The following is a 16509-nucleotide window of genomic DNA, read 5'->3' on the forward strand; positions in this document are numbered from 1 at the left end:
AAACTTGTATAATGTATACATTCATTCCACACAGACTGATATATTTCAAGTGTCCATTCCTTTTAATTTTGATGATTATAACTGACAACTAATGAAAACCCCAAAATCAGTATCTCAGAAAATTAGAATATTGTGAAAAGATTCAATATTGAAGATACATGGTGCCACACTCTAATCAGCTAATTAACTCAAAACACCTGCAAAGGATTTTAAATGGTCTCTCAGTCTAGTTCTGTAGGCTACACAATCATGAGGAAGACTGCTGACTTGACAGCTGTCCAAAAGACGACCATTGACACCTTGCACAAGGAGGGCAAGACACAAAAGGTCATTGCTAAAGAGGCTGGCTGTTCACAGAGCTCTGTGTCCAAGCACATTAATAGAGAGGCGAAGGGAAGGAAAAGATGTGGTAGAAAAAAGTGTACAAGCAATAGGGATAACCGCACCCTGGAGAGGATTGTGAAACAAAAGCCATTCAAAAATGTGGGGGAGATTCACAAGGACTGGACTGCAGCTGGAGTCAGTGCTTCAAGAACCACCACGCACAGACGTATGCAAGACATGTTTCAGCTGTCGCATTCCTTGTGAGACAAGACACAGTGTCAGAAGCGTCTCGCCTGGGCTAAAGACAAAAAGGACTGGACTGCTGCTGAGTGGTCCACAGTTATGTTCTCTGATGAAAGTAAATTTTGCATTTCCTTTGGAAATCAAGGTCCCAGAGTCTGGAGGAAGAGAGGAGAGGCACAGAATCCACGTTGCTTGAAGTCCAGTGTAAAGTTTCCACAGTCAGTGATGGTTTGGGGTGCCATGTCATCTGCTGGTGTTGGTCCACTGTGTTTTCTGAGGTCCAAGGTCAACGCAGCCGTCTACCAGGAAGTTTTAGAGCACTTCATGCTTCCTGCTGCTGACCAACGTTATGGAGATGCAGATTTCACTTTCTAACAGGACTTGGCACCTGCACACAGTGCCAAAGCTACCAGTACCTGGTTTAAGGACCACGGTATCCCTGTTCTTAATTGGCCAGCAAACTCGCCTGACCTTAACCCTATAGAAAATCTATGGGGTATTGTGAAGAGGAAGATGCGATATGCCAGACCCAACAATGCAGAAGAGCTGAAGGCCACTATCAGAGCAACCTGGGCTCTCATAACACCTGAGCAGTGCCACAGACTGATCGACGCCGCATTGCTGCAGTAATTCAGGCAAAAGGAGCGCCATATAAGTATTAAGTGCTGTACATGCTCATACTTTTCATGTTCATACTTTTCAGTTGGTCAACATTTCTAAAAATCCTTTTTTTGTATTGGTCTTAAGTAATATTCTAATTTTCGGAGATACTGAATTTGAGATTTTCATTAGATGTCAGTTTTAATCATCAAAATTACATGAAATAAACATTTGAAATATATCAGTCTGTGTGTAATGAATGAATATAAAATCGAAGTTTCACTTTTTGAATGGAATTACTGAAATAAATCAACTTTTTGATGATATTCTAATTATATGACCAGCACCTGTAGTATGATTGAACGGCTACTTAAACCACATAATTTCAAATTTTCCAGACCATGTATTAATGGGTATATTTCAATAATCAAGGCGATTTATTTTGATTATGATTTAGTCTTTATCTTGGGCTTATAATTTTGAAGAAAACTTCCCAAAAAGGTAGGGTTCCTTTTCCTCCACGACATCATTAATGCCTCTGACTCGTCGCTAAAATTTAAGCTAAAATTGAATGGTCATCTTTTCCTGTCCATTATAGCTAGCTGGCTAGCTAGCCAGTGACAAGTGAAGTGAAACAGCCGTTGTCAAGGATACAGGGAGTCTCGAGTGCATTCTCAACACAGATACAGCACCGATTGAAGAATCAAGTTTACAGTCCTAGTTAGGATTTCTAAAGATAAGTTACAAGGTCTGAAGTGGGATAGTACACAGCTATGAGTTTGGTTCTGTAATTCTGATTTTTCATACCTTTTGAAACTTAAGACAGCGTAAGTAGTTAGGACATTTTTCTGTAATGAGGCCCCTGGTGCGTGTCAGGATAGTTGTGATCCGGTGCATTGACTGGGGACAAGAAGGGGCAGTTGGTCGAGGAAGTCTGTAATTATCAGAGAAGACCAGACTATACTGCTACCTTCCCTTGAAAAACCTTTCATCCACTTCTTAAGTCATTAATGGCCACCCACTGAATCCGACATTGCTACTGGCTGACTGGACTTTCACTGAATATTAATCTACATCTAAGGCTTGCAATAATAATCAAGGACACTAGTCACTTAACATCATGGGTGATTATCTGAGATACAGATGAGGGACAAAAAATAAAAAGGAAAAACAGTCATGCTTCTGTGCACCAGGGCTCTCAGAGGTTTGGGGAATATGAAAATCATGTGAATAAAATACAGCCTTTACAGTCACCAGATCTCACCCCAGTTTCACACCTATGGAACATTTCGCACCGTGTAAGACAATGCTCTCCACCACCATCTCCATGAGGCCAAATTATATCATATAAACTTTTATCTTCAGATCTATTTAGTGATGTCTCTGAAGCTATATATCCTTTTGTTATGTCTGGCCATGTTTGTTTTTCTTTCTATCTGCTGTACACAGGTCAGGTCAAATATGTTATATCCGAGAAGCACTTCTGTACAAATAGATAGATGCAAAACAGCCACAGAATGCGACGCTGATCCTAGTAATAATTAATGTCTATCTGTCATTTGAAAATTGCAGCCTGATTTGTGTTAGTTTCTTTCATTAAACATATTTAAGGTTACAGTGAGATCAGAGTATTTATCAAGTCATGTTGTGCAGATCTGATTTCTTTTCTCCCAGTTTCCCCCGTCTTCCTCCGTCCACCCCCCCGTCTCACTCTGGTCTGGTTACACAGTGCAGCTGAGGCTGATAATAAGCTGGGGTCACACCGCATGGTCTGCTCTCCATCTGGATTCAGACGTCGCAGTAGAAGGAGGAGGATGAGAAGGAAGAGAGAAGGGTGAGTTAATAGGGGGAGAAGAGAGGAAATTTGGGTCACGCTTGAAGCCATAATGATGGTATAATGCACCAGCACAATCTCTGCTGCAGCACTGAATAAATCATAGATGCAACACCCTTCACAGATAATAACGAATGGCTCCTCTCGACACCCCAAGCCAGTGCACAATATGAGTCTGCACCCAACAAGTTAGATAAATGAATCTGACATCTGACATTGAACATCTACACACACATGCACACACACACTCACATCTCAAACTCCAGCCAATGACATTTCACCACTACCTCAGAGGCACCCAAACAAAGATTGATCAGAGCAAAAGGTATCAAGCAGGAGATTATGGGTCCAAGTTCCCCGAGTTTCCATTACCGGCCTCCTAATCCGTTTATAAGGATATGCTCTTAATGGGCATGAGCTGTGAGAGCTCTGTGTATTGTGTGTGTGACGGAGAGGTCATCCATCATGGACGGACCTCTGAGGAGATGAGGGGACAGCAGGGAAGGTTAATGTCGGCGTGGATCTGACTGAAGCTCACATCTATTCGGCATCCAAATCTCCGGCGACAACGCTGAGCGATTTAGCTTTTTCTGCTCTCCTCGACATCTGTGATACAAATGCCAGCAAAGCACAGGTCAGCCACCCGAAACAATACACAATAATATCATCAGCTGTGACTGCATCATATTCTCAGGCCTCTGGACTAGAGGGTGACAACACAGGAGTGGATTTTCCCCAAATGTCCCGTCCAAATCCCAGAAGAGTGACGTCCGACCTATCCTGTTCTATATGAAATAATCAGAAAATAGTATTTATTCAAATTTATAAATATAAACGGATCCATCATTCCCATCCCATTCAATCCCCCTGACTTTTTTCTTGTCCTATCCCAGACCTGTGATGAATAGTGAAACTGACTCCCTTCCCTCAGGAATCCTACAGGAATACCGTGAGTTCCTGAAAAAATGTTAGCCTCTATTCTGGACTACCCACCAGCTCTGTGTATTTTCTGGATATACGCCCTCATCTCCTGGGCACTGTCAGTCCTCTTTAACTACTTATTGGCTCTGTGTATTTGGCAGAAATACCTTAATCTGCAAGGTCCTGAACTGCCACCCAACACTGTCTTTTCTGGGCATGCACTGCACTTCCATGGAACTTAACCGACACATTGGCTCTGTGTATTTTCTGAATATGCCGTGATCCTCCCCGCGACACTGTATGCAGGATAAGCGGTTGACGATGGATAGATGGATGGATGGATGGATGCTGTGATCCTCCAAAATCACAGCAAATTCCTTCATCAGGTCAGACAGACAGACAGGGTTCCTTTGCTGGGAATGCTCCGATGCCCCAGGGCCACTGCTCTGTGTATTTTCTATACATGCTCTAATCTCGCAGGGTATTTCAACAACCCACTACCTCCATGCATTTGCTATAAATGCTTAGATTTTCCAGGTCCTCTAAACACCTGTATCTCATCATCCTGTCTACTGCTTTGTAGCTACAACTCATTTGATGTGCTGAGAACCCCCTACTTACACCCACAAGAAACCTTTGAGGTCAAGTGGGTAAACTGATGGCTCACTGGCACACACACACACACACACACACACACACACACACACGATTCCAAAGCCGAAATTTTGAACAGATTAGAATTTCCTCTGAAATATTTTGGTAGCTGCATGCTCCTACATGTGCAGCCTGTTGCATATTTAATCTGACAAGTTCCTGCGGTCTTTCTAAAGGCTTGTGATAAGACATTCATCTCCCCATTCAGCCTTAGATAAGTGAGACTGACTGGGTAAAAGTAAAAATGAGAGTTATGAGCACTGCAGAGAGAATAATAAAGTTTTAAACTACCCCCCATTCACTTTCTGGAGGTTTTTGGTGAATGTCTGCTTGGCCGCATTTGTTGAAAAGGCCCTACTATTCCAACGAGCAAACATGTAACTTCACACCTCCTGACTGCTCTATTACCTGTCTGTCTCCACTGGTGCACTAGATAGAGAGAAGTCATGATAGATTCATGAGCTCCAAATGAATATGAAAATCTGAGGGGGGAAAACATTTTTGACAGCTCTCACCATAAAAATGCAACTAGCATGACATGATTACAGAGCAGAGAGGTGTTGCAATATTTCTGAAAGCCTTCTCTATGATATCAGAATCTGCACTCATTGCTTTGATTTGCCCAAAGACATAAGCTTTATGAAAATAAATGGCGTCTTTGAACCAGAATCACAGCAGAACAGTCTATGGAACACCAACCTATTTTAGTTGCATTTTCCTGAGGTGAAATAAACAAACACGCACTATTCATTTGTGTGCTCCCTTGTGGTTTTTTGAACACCTACACTGGCATGGAGCTAGATTCAAATGTGCTGTATGCTGCTGTATAAAAGGCAAGCAGAACTTCAGCCAAAGGCATTAGCTGTTCCTAATTATTATAAACGGTTTCCAGTTTTAACCGTTTCCCCACTCAATCTTATGATGATTCATATTCATATAAATAGCAGCCAGAGATAGTCTGGTCTGGCGCTATATATGTGTATCGCAACACAAGAATCCTCTCTGATTTTAATTTCAAGAAAAGAAAACTACAAACTTGACTAAGAACAAATAGTACAGGAATAATTCATTTGTATCAGTCACAATTCTCTGCAGCTACAAAACAGGTTTTTATTTAAATTCATGATTCATCGCTGCACTTTTTATGTACCTGCATCCTGTTTTTGTGCTAGCTGTCATTCCTGAGCAAATACAATAAACCACACAGGAATGTTTGTAGCACGAGTGAAACCATGAGGAATGGTTAGGTGCATTTGCATTTCAATCTGTACTTGTCTGTATTTTTCAGACATTTACATGTAGATAGAGAAATGTCTGTGGATATGCACTCGTGTAGGAGCCTACAGGGTATTTGCACAACCACTGAGGTATTATCCATCTGATACCAAGTGAAAACTAGGGAGGAGACATGGAGAGAGATGCTTTCAGTGACAATGAAAAGTTTGAAATTGCACCTTATCTAAAGCCACAGTATTATACAAGGCTGCAATGGCTTAAAAATAAGAGTTGGCTGCAGATTGAATTCTGAACACATTCTCAAAGAAATTCAACAGTAAGGATGCACAGAAATGCCAAAGATCATATATGGTCATTGGTTGATGTACTCAACTTAATAGAGTTTGGGAAATTCTGTACTTTTGGATTACTGATAAGTATGAGGTACATACCTTGTGTAAATTCACACACACACAAATATTACAAAAACTATGTATACTTTGTAATGTCTAAAACTAGGATAAAGTTACAAATATTCTGAATTCCAATGTAATACTTCACACAACACATGGTAGCATGACAGCAAGGAAAAAAAATAAAAAAAGGGAAAAGTTTAGTACAGTTTTTTACAACTCTACGACAGACTGCCTTAGTCCCTTTCAGCAGTGTTCCCGGTCGTAGTCTCAATAATGAAGGTGTGAATAACACTTTTAGAAGGGGACCAAATGGGTTTGTATGAAGCAACAAAGGATCATTCATTTTCACATAGAAAAAGTGACAAGACTGTGTTTTTGTGTGCCTAGGGTTCCAGGAGTAGGTCCCATAGACAATGTTTGACTGACACTTCAAGTCTTGAACGAACATTAAATTCTCCAGGTTGTATCATTGGTGAAAAAGACAAACAACTTGTGTTAGAAAATATTTGGTTCTTTGATAAAAAGTCAAAAGGTAAAAGCCTGTGTGCATAAAAACTAATACCGTAAAAATAATACTACTACATGTCAAAGCAGCCACAGCAACTACACAGGCAACCCTGAAGTCAAGCATGAAAACTGCAAGGAGAGGATGAAGAAGTGACAAAGCATGCACATGTGGGCCAGAGATCTGGCCTATGAACAGTTAATCTTAGTTTCTAACAATGCAGTGCAGTAAGGATACAGCCACGTGTATATGCAGATCTACCACCCATTGTGAGACAGCTGTCAGTCTGCTTCTTATTTTTGAAGACAGACCAGCTTACTTCAGTAAGAGCTTCTGATTCTGTCATGCAGACAACATTGGGTTAAAGTTAGAAGAGAACCAACAAATTAGATCTGGATGGCGCAAATGAGGCAAACCCATCCGTGGAAACTGAAAATGTTTCAGTGATACGACCCAGTAAATCTGAAATGCAGCTATTAACATCACATGTTCGTCACAGATTGATACAGCCCTTTAAGGCAAAGTACTACACAAACAGGTTGTCTGCCCTAGAACCCACTGGGACTAATTATGTTTCTGCATAGCTTTTCATTAAGGGACACCTAGCTGCCTCTTACCATTAACATGTGTTGGTGGAAAAGTGTGGCCACTATGTTTACATATTCACGTACACAGCTCACTGGGGCCTGGGGTTACTTCCCTGATCGGTCATTTTCAGGAGCTGAACAAATCAACATGACCTAGTAAGCAGAAAAGCCATTTTGGTTGTTAATACGAAACCTTCCTTTGATCACCAGCTCACATCTGCACAGCAACCTGTACAAGTGTGTTCAGAGCACCGTGAAAAGTGCAGTTCCCTCTGGACCTGCACACTCGCACGGCAGCCTCCTCAGGCTACACAAACATATTTATCTCTTTTTAAGAGATGCCCCCCATCTCATCTCTACTCTTAGGTGTTGGACATATTTTACCCCCCAGTACTCAGGAAACATCTGTGGGCAGCTGGATGTTCCTCAGCTCCCGGTGAGTTCAGTTAAAAGCAAAACAAGAGCTGCCTCTGGTCACAGAGTCTAGTCGATCAGTCTTCTATGATCACTCTGCACCTGTCGATCACAGCTCTGAGTCACAGTTTTCTGTGGGAACTGAGGGGCGTGAGAGAGACAGAGAAAGAGCCCTATTTTAAATCTCTTGTGGGCATATATATATATATATATATATATATATATATAGCTAGCAACTGTGAATGTTTTTCTACCTGATAAACGTCCATCCACAGAGACATTGAATGGACGTATTTGAAGAGATGAGCAAGCCCAACAGCCAATTTAATAATACAAAGTCACATAAGAAACAACATTACTCTGGTGTGGTCTGAAGTCCGTAGTGATATTTGATCCATGGTGGTTTTTTAAAGTGCTTTGCTTTTAATTAGCAAGCATGGTAGCAATGTTACTAGTTTAATTGCTACTTTACTGCAGGGCATTTGACATGATGTGTGACTCTTTCAGTATCCTTCACAGATCAAAACAGTAGATTTGGTGTTCAGATCTCAACCATTAGTCATTTTATTAGCTACTTTTCCTAATAGTAATATACAGCAATAAAACAAGCATTTCAGATTAAATTCTCACTACTTTTTCTCTCTGGTAAACAGTATATTAGCGGTTACTACATGCTGAAACATGTTTGTAAATTAAACAGCCAGCATTATCTAAGATCTTCTGTCCAGTGTGCATAAAGTTGGTGCAAAATGAAACACACTCCCTCATCGTTTTTTTAATTATTTTTTATGGCCTGTAGATTAATAAAAATGTTTATGTTCACCATTTGGATTGTATGTTACAGATCTAAATAGCAAACGCCTTTGCTGTCTACTGTCAAATCTGCTGTTACTTTGGAAATGATCTGTATATAAATGATTTGTGGGTTGGAGTTGAACCGTGCCAGACTCAAGAGCAAATCCTCACATGGATATGGATAAACTAGTGATGTTGAGCACCTGATTATTTATAATATCGCCAGGCAGCTGTTCTGCTTTTAATCCAGCAGTCCAAAACTGAACATTGTGTTCTTTCCACACCTCTGAAACCCATTTTCTAACATGCCATCTTGGCTAGAAATGTAAGGTATAATCATTTCAGAGCCAAAAAGGTCACTGCCGTTTGGTTGTATTTTTTTATTCAACATTTTACTTTAAAATAACCAACAGTATTTAAAAGTTGAACTTAAATAGTCCCAGGTGTTACTTCTGCACGGCACAGACCCAGAATAATGCACATGTATATATCTGCAACATTTTCTTCCATTCCATATTTATATATTTCTACTTTTATTATGTTGACTGTATGTTTGTCTACGTGTAGCACCTTATCACCACAGCAAATTCCTCGTATGTGTAAAAACACTACTTGGCAATAAAGCTCCTTCTGATTTACATAAAAACATTTCCACCATAAATTGGTGCAGAAACTTTCACCAGAATGCAGGAAATAAAGTGAGGACCCCCAGACTCCTATGTCTCAGCATTGAGGATATCTATAAAACACTGTTTAAGGATCTTATTATCTCATTCTCGTGAATCTAATATTGCATATTGTGATGTCTCGTGAGCTAAGTGTGTCCTCACACCCCTAATCCGAGCCCCTTTGTCCCCACCACTTTTCAACACAAAGTGACGCCCTTGCCTACAACTCTGGGAAACTGTGTTGGGCATTTTTCATAATTTACTGTCTCAATAGGCTGAGCGATTAATCAATGAAGTGAAAAAAAAATAAAAAAATCAATAGATTAATCAACAAGGAAAATAATCAGTAGTTTTAGCCCTATGCACCTAAAGAACATCTACATTTGTTTACTTTCACTGACATCAAATTTGGAATACTTTACTACCAATGGATTTTTATTTTATTTTTTTAAATGGCTGTACTGCAATTTTAAACGATTCCATAACTTTTTCGAGCAATAAAACGAGAACAGCTATTTCAACTGCAGCAGAAAGGAAGAAGACAAGAAGAAAAGGTAAAGAGGTAAAGAAGAGAAGGGGGGGAAGAGATGAGGGCCGATATCCTCAGACAGGCAGAGGGACTGAAAGGCAACACCTCAGATCATACACCACATCACAGCCAAAATTTCACTCAGAGTACAGGAGACTGAAAACATCTTTGAACAAAACATTTCACCATGGCTGACATAACCTCCTCCTCCTGTCAACAGCCTGCTGCTGTCTGGTTGCTATAGCAGTGGTGTCAGGCTACTGTCTAGTTCAGTATGATAGGAAAAAGGCCCGAAGGAGGGCATTGTTCAGCTCCGACAGACAGCTAGGCTGATGTTGACAGGTTCAGGTGAAAAACAATGTCTGGATTAACGTTAGATGGGAATCAAGCACTAAAAATGACTCCCATGGTGCTCTGCGATCTCTTAAGTTAATGACATCGCTCCGGCATAAACAAGACTATGCAACCTTTGAGGCAGCGCTCTGAAAAGAAATCTGGTGTCAGTACACAATTAACGAGATGAATAATTGATTTGTCTCTTGTTCTACATCAAATGAAGTCACAGAGTGCCCTTCACTGCAGATCTCCACTTTGCAGAATGTGGTAAAGTTGCTTGTGGAAAATTGTGAATCAGTGTTCAATGCAGTTAGAGATTTAAAATACTGTTAAAAATAAAACCGTTTATAACACTGTACTGAAGGCATTTTAAAGGGATAGTAAATGATTGCAATCCAAAGTTTTGTTAAATTCCCTTACAGTTTGCTAGCTCTGTTTGGTGTGTGCTCTGAAAATAAAATGTGGTTTTCCTTCACAGCCCTGGCTCTGTAAATGGAAAACAAAGAAAAGGGTGCTGACCTTCCCCACAACATTGTTCTGGCCAATCAGCAACAGGTGGCATTAGTGCTCATGCACAAGACTGATGGGAGAGAGAGTTCTACCGGCACTCCAGGGACTGTGATGAAGGAGAGACAGCTGAGAAACAGCCAAAGAAGAATAGGTCAGAAGAGTATAAACAGGGAAGAAAGTTATGACAAGATCAGGGCAATGGCACTTTTCAACGCTGGAGAAACCTCTGAGCTTTAGAATTTGGGGGTGGCACTTCTGAGGGAGCACTGAAGGAAGGGGTGTATTTGTTTGGCAGCTGAGTTCTGCAGAATCACTTACTTTCCCCCTTGAATCTTCCGCAGGAATAACACCTTTCATCCTATATTTTGAGAGGAAATATGCATACAGATTAACAACAGGTAACCTCTTAAATAGCACTCAGACCTTTGAGGTCAAAGGAAATGTTGCCGCTGTCTCCGGGCAAAAATGTCCTTCACAGGTATTGACTGAAAAGAGCCAATGAAATAGGTACAAAGGAAAAAAAGCAAGTACAAGACACGTAAACTCAACCCTAAACTAGCAGAGGATCATTTGAGAATTATATTTTTGACATTCAACCAATCACGCAGGTTGCACAGTTAACTGCTTTGATGGAGTCGTATATATTACCTACACACCTGTGCTTATGCGACTCTGGCATAAAGAGAGGATGACCTGTACTATTAAGTCCCCAAACAAAGTGAGCATGATGAATGCTCTTTTAAAAGTCAGCAGGATTACATTTCTTGTAATCTGTTTTATTTTTAAAAGGCTTACAATTGATTTGCATAGAATGTTGTTTGTATCTGCTTCTATTTTATGTTATATACAGATTAAAAGTATTTTAATGCAGCTGACATATTCTTAGTGTTGCACATGTTAATCAAAACTATTTGACAGAGCATATTGACTGAATGTGAGCCAAACTTCTCTGCAGACCTTTGTTTCCAGAAGCCTTGATAGCCTGAGTACCACAGGATATTCATGGGAAAATGTTTCCATTTCAAATACCTTCCTTGAATACTCAAAATAGGGATTTTTGAGTTTGGCGAAGGAATCAAGATTTTTGTGTTAACTTGCCTGCAAGACGAATGATTTCATCGTGGTTGTAGTTTTAACCAAAGAATTTTCCCTGCAGGAGGAATCAGCAGTTGTGTGGAGCCTTCAGGCACTCATGTGTTTCCATAACAGGATTAATCCAGTAAAATGTTTGCCTGATTACACACCTGTGACAGAAAGCATCAGGCCACAAGCCTCTCCACAGTAGAGGAGCCACTGATACTCAACTGCCACCTGGTGGTTAAAACCATACAATACAACATAGATGGACAGCATTAGATGGCAGCCAGGTTGTAACTCCATAACAGCTCATTTAAATGGTTTGAGCGCTCTCCTCTACTAGTGGCAACAGTTCATCCACAATAACCAGACTAGTCCAGGAAGCAGTCAACATTTTTACTGGTTTGGTCACAGAGTCTCCAGCCGTCTAAGAATCCTCCCAGAATTAAGTCCAAACATGATGAAGCTGCTTTTAGCAATTGTACTGCACATACAGTCCCTTCTGAAAGTATTGGAACAGTAAGGCAAATTCCTTTGTTTTTGTTGTTCACTGAAGACATTTGGGTTTAAGATCAAAAGATGAGTATGAGACAAGAGTTCAGAATTTCTGCTTTTATTTCCTGGTATTCACATCTAGATGCGTTAAACAACTCAGGACATATCACCGTTTGTATTGGACCACAGCATTCTTAGGTGAGCAAAAGTAATGGAACAAATAATCTTAGAGTAAATAACATTTAATATTTGGTGGCAGAACCCTTGCTTGCAATAAATGCCTCAAGCCTGCGACCCATCGACATCACCAAACTGTTGCATTCTTCATTTACGATGCTATTCCAGGCTTTTACCGCAGCTTCTTTCAGTTCTTGTTTGTTTCAGGGTGTTTCTCCCTTCAGTCTCCTCTTAAGGAGGTGAAATCAATACTCTATTGGGTTAAGGTCAGCTGACTGACTTGGCCAGTCTAAAATCTTCCACTCCCCCGATGAAGTCCTTTGTTTTGTTGGCAGTGTGTTCTGGATCATTGTCCTGCTGCATGATAAACTTCGTCCCGATTACTTTAGATGCATTTCTCCGTAAATTGGCAAACAAAATGTTTCTGTCCACTTCTGATTTCATTCTGCTGCTACCATCATCAGTTACATCATCAATAAATAATGGCTTGCTTTTCTCCCACAGACAGCTCTCTGGTCTTCATGTTGGTTTATCCTCTAACAGGAAATGCAGTCCTTATAGGTTTGAACCAAGGATGAAAACTTAGACTAGTCATGCAGAGCTAATTAACGTTTGGACAATCAACCTAAAAGGCAACACCTGGGCAACAAGAAACATCTGTCAGTCACATGTTCCAATAGTTTTGTTCACTTGAAAAATGGGTGGGTTCAAACAAAGGGTGGTATGTCCAAAGTTATTTAACACATCTAGATGCGAATACCACAAAATAAAAGCTGAAATTCTGAAATCTTGTCTCATACTCATCTTTTGATCTTAAACCCAAATGTCTTCAGTGAACAACAAAAACTAAAATTTGCTTTGCGTTAGAATACTTTGAGGGAAATGTATCTGGAAGTCGCTAAATTTCCTTCCAGCAACTCTCATTACAAATTACGCAGCCCCATCATAAACACAACCAATCATTTATAGGTCCACAAACTCTTCTTCAAACTTCTTTCAGAGATGTAGCTAAAAATTGTAATGGCATTACCTAAAGTATGATTTGAAGCAAGTATAATTGTAATTTCACATAAGAGGCATTACTGCCTCAAATCAGCACATCTTTGCCATGTGGGGAATTCCATATAAAAGTTAAATATTTGCCAGCCATGGCTGTGTTTGCTGTTCATGGTAGATATCCATCTTTTGGATTGTTTTGTTGGAGTCACACTAAAATAAAATACAAGTGGCCTAAAACAATTTTTATTTAGTGAAATAAAAGAACACTGGTTTAAAAGGGTTTACAGATTCTTTATGATCCAGTTGTATTTATTTTATAAGGTCAGTGGTGTTGACGGGAATGGTTGTCTGTGTTGGCCCTGCGATGGACTGGCAACCTCTCGGTGTACCCCGGCCTCTCGTCTAATTCCATCTTTGATTGGCTCCAGCCCCCACCTGATCCTATACACAGGATAAGTAGAAGACAATGAGGTGTTAGTATATCTTTGCCTTTATTACTTAATATACAACGATCATATGAATTTCATGTCATATTGCCTAGCCTCAACTTTGACCAAATAAACACATTAACAGGCCTCCGACCCACTGAACACATGAAGCAGTGTTTCCCATACCCGCGTATCGATTTTAGTTTTGATTTTTTTTTCTTTCCACATTTAAAAATGGGTAAGATCTTGTTTCACTGTAGAGCTGTGCATAGATTCTCTCAGCCCCTCCTTCACTCTCTAACACACTGACAGACGCATCTGTAAATAGCCCTTCCTTTCTGTGCATACACTGAATCAGAATGTGATTATGCACGGGAGGAAGGATTGTTGTTGTATGGCTTCTAGACCTGCACGCAAAAAAGAGGGACATGCATATGACGTAAGTGCACAGAACAGTATCCGCAAGTGGAAAAGAATCTTTTCGAGGGAGCATTTCTGCTTCATGTGCACAAATGTGATCCCTAGAGCATTGTGCTGTGACGAGTGAGCTCAACCCTCCCTATGCGCTTGCAACTGCTCAACAACTTGCTCTCCAAGTTGACTTGCAAACGGGATGGAATAGACCAGGGTTTCCCCAAACCTCTCCCGGGGCCTGTACCATGAAGCAGGATTTGAGCTTATCGAGGTAACTTCGGGGTTAAACCTGGGTTTTCAATACCACGACGGTGGTTCACTTCTGACCGGGGTAGATCTCCATGGTGACTTATGGTGAACGGCTACCCTGCTCTGGAGAAGGTTATGTTCCAGATAAGAACTATTAAAAAAAAAAAAAAAAAAAAAAAAAAACACACACACACACACACACACACACACACACACACCCTACTGACCAATCAGCTCTCTTGGAAAATGACATCACCATCTGTAGGAAATCCCACAGAATGATTAGGCTGCTTTATGTTTGCTGCGGTGATGTGGAGAAACTCTGGTAGGCTATAGCAATAATCATTCCACAGACACTGATTAAAAGCCTTAGTTTATGTAGACCTACAGATTTTTACAGTAGCCAACTAACTGCTTTGAAATGGGTTTTTTTTCCCTCCCCAGTCTGTTTCACACAGCCTGTCACAGCCGTTAAAATAAGAGGGTTTCCTTTTTCTTATAGCCTATATTTCTTATAGGCTGATTATGAGCAGTTTGGTAGGGATATTGAAATGATACATTTGAAGATAAACGTAGGCCATTTATTTTAGGTCAGTAAAGTCTATCACAGAGACTGGTCACGTTCTGCCCCACCTTTTGCGATGTGAGCGCAAAAGGTGGGACGGTGAGTTTCCAGTAGCTTAAATGTTGAGATTCAGTCTTTCAACCACTATTTGAGCACATTTTATGTTATGAATGGAGTTTTCCTTTCATTGCTTTATGCAGGTAAATTTAGAACAATGCTGGGAACACTGAGTGTGTTAAATTATCCCATTTTTGAAGTGAGGGTTGGTTTGAAACGCTGGGTTGACTTACCGAGTTGATAACCAGCTTCGTGGTACCGCTTATCCTGATTGTTGGGGTTAGTTAAGCCAGATATAGAAAACATATCCTAGGCTGAATTCTCTTCGTGGTTCAGGCCCCTGGCGTACCCTTTTGTCCTGCATGTTTTATAGCTCTCACTGCTCTAACCCAACTGATCAAATAGTTCTGAACTCCTGAAGCTGCTCGATAACCAGCTGATAAGTTATTTCAGAATAACAGGTACTGCAGGAGAGGTTTGGGCAAACACTGGAACAAACCCTCCAGAAAGAGAATCCAATTCTGTTGCAGATATGTCGATGAGCTGTGGCCTCTGATGATGCAAGGCAATCACAAAAATTGTAATGCTTCAGAGGGATCATCCCATTCCAGCCACCTCTGCAAAAGTCTCAGTAAAAGCAATTACTGTGACTGCTCTGACTCAAAGGATTACTGAACAGTTGGATGATAATGACAAGGACTGTTAGAAATACTGTATAGAGTTTGTGCATATTTACTACAGTGGGTATCTGTACCATGTTTTCTGTAGTGATCAATGTTGCAAAACTAGACTTCCCCCTGTGTTGCTTACCAGCAATATGACCACACAAAGGTAATCAATGTTCATGAGGCTGCAGCTTGCAGTGTTCTGATGCCAACTCCTCGTCCATCTGCCCAGTAGAGTAGAGAAAAGGACAGGTTGGTCTTTCTTCAGAGTAACATACAAACATGAGTGAAAAGAAATTAGATCTGCAAATTTCTGCAATTGAAATGGACAAATCAAGTGCAGCTCAATATTTCATTTTAACATTACATACAGCTTTCTTGGTGAATGCTCATTTTAACAAAACCACGATCTGATTTTAATTCGGACAGGATACTTAGCGCTCTATTAACTTGTAAATTTTTGAAAAAGAAGTGTGTTAAGGAATTTAACATTGGATGTTCCAACATTACAGTTACAAATATCCCCCTTCCACCACATTTACAGGACAGTTGAAAGTTTAATTCTGATCTCTGTTGGGTGATCAATATCAGTTCTTATCAAATTATTTCAGTCTCACATGTCCTCCTGCCTTGCAGATGGTCCTAGTTTGACATTGATATACTTACTGTAGAAAGTGTAATCAATCTCAGTAGATAACCAAAATGACAGCTGAAGCCAACCAATTACAAAACCTTTAGAATCAGGGGTTCAGTGCCAAAGGCAGCACTAATAATAGTTAACATGAAATTTTAGGACCTTATAAAATATGGATATGAGTTTCCCAGCATCGGG

The 16509-nt window shown here is 40.3% G+C and overlaps 1 long non-coding RNA gene across 3 annotated transcripts in view; it reads right to left on the reverse strand.

Annotated features, from left to right (window-relative positions):
* The window catches only part of LOC123959104, a 51597-nt gene extending 40686 nt beyond the window's left edge, over window positions 1–10911 (reverse strand). For 2 of the 3 annotated variants that reach the window (XR_006822220.1, XR_006822218.1), the window contains exon 1: window positions 10561–10677. This is a non-coding gene — a long non-coding RNA (uncharacterized LOC123959104). Of the gene's footprint in view, window positions 1–10560; window positions 10678–10869 lie in introns of those variants that run through there. The other variant, XR_006822219.1, reaches the window with a different exon arrangement.
* Between the last annotated feature and the right edge of the window lie 5598 nt (window positions 10912–16509).

Source organism: Micropterus dolomieu, linkage group LG20 (assembly GCF_021292245.1).
Source record: "Micropterus dolomieu isolate WLL.071019.BEF.003 ecotype Adirondacks linkage group LG20, ASM2129224v1, whole genome shotgun sequence".
In the NCBI taxonomy this organism is placed as follows: domain Eukaryota; kingdom Metazoa; phylum Chordata; class Actinopteri; order Centrarchiformes; family Centrarchidae; genus Micropterus; species Micropterus dolomieu.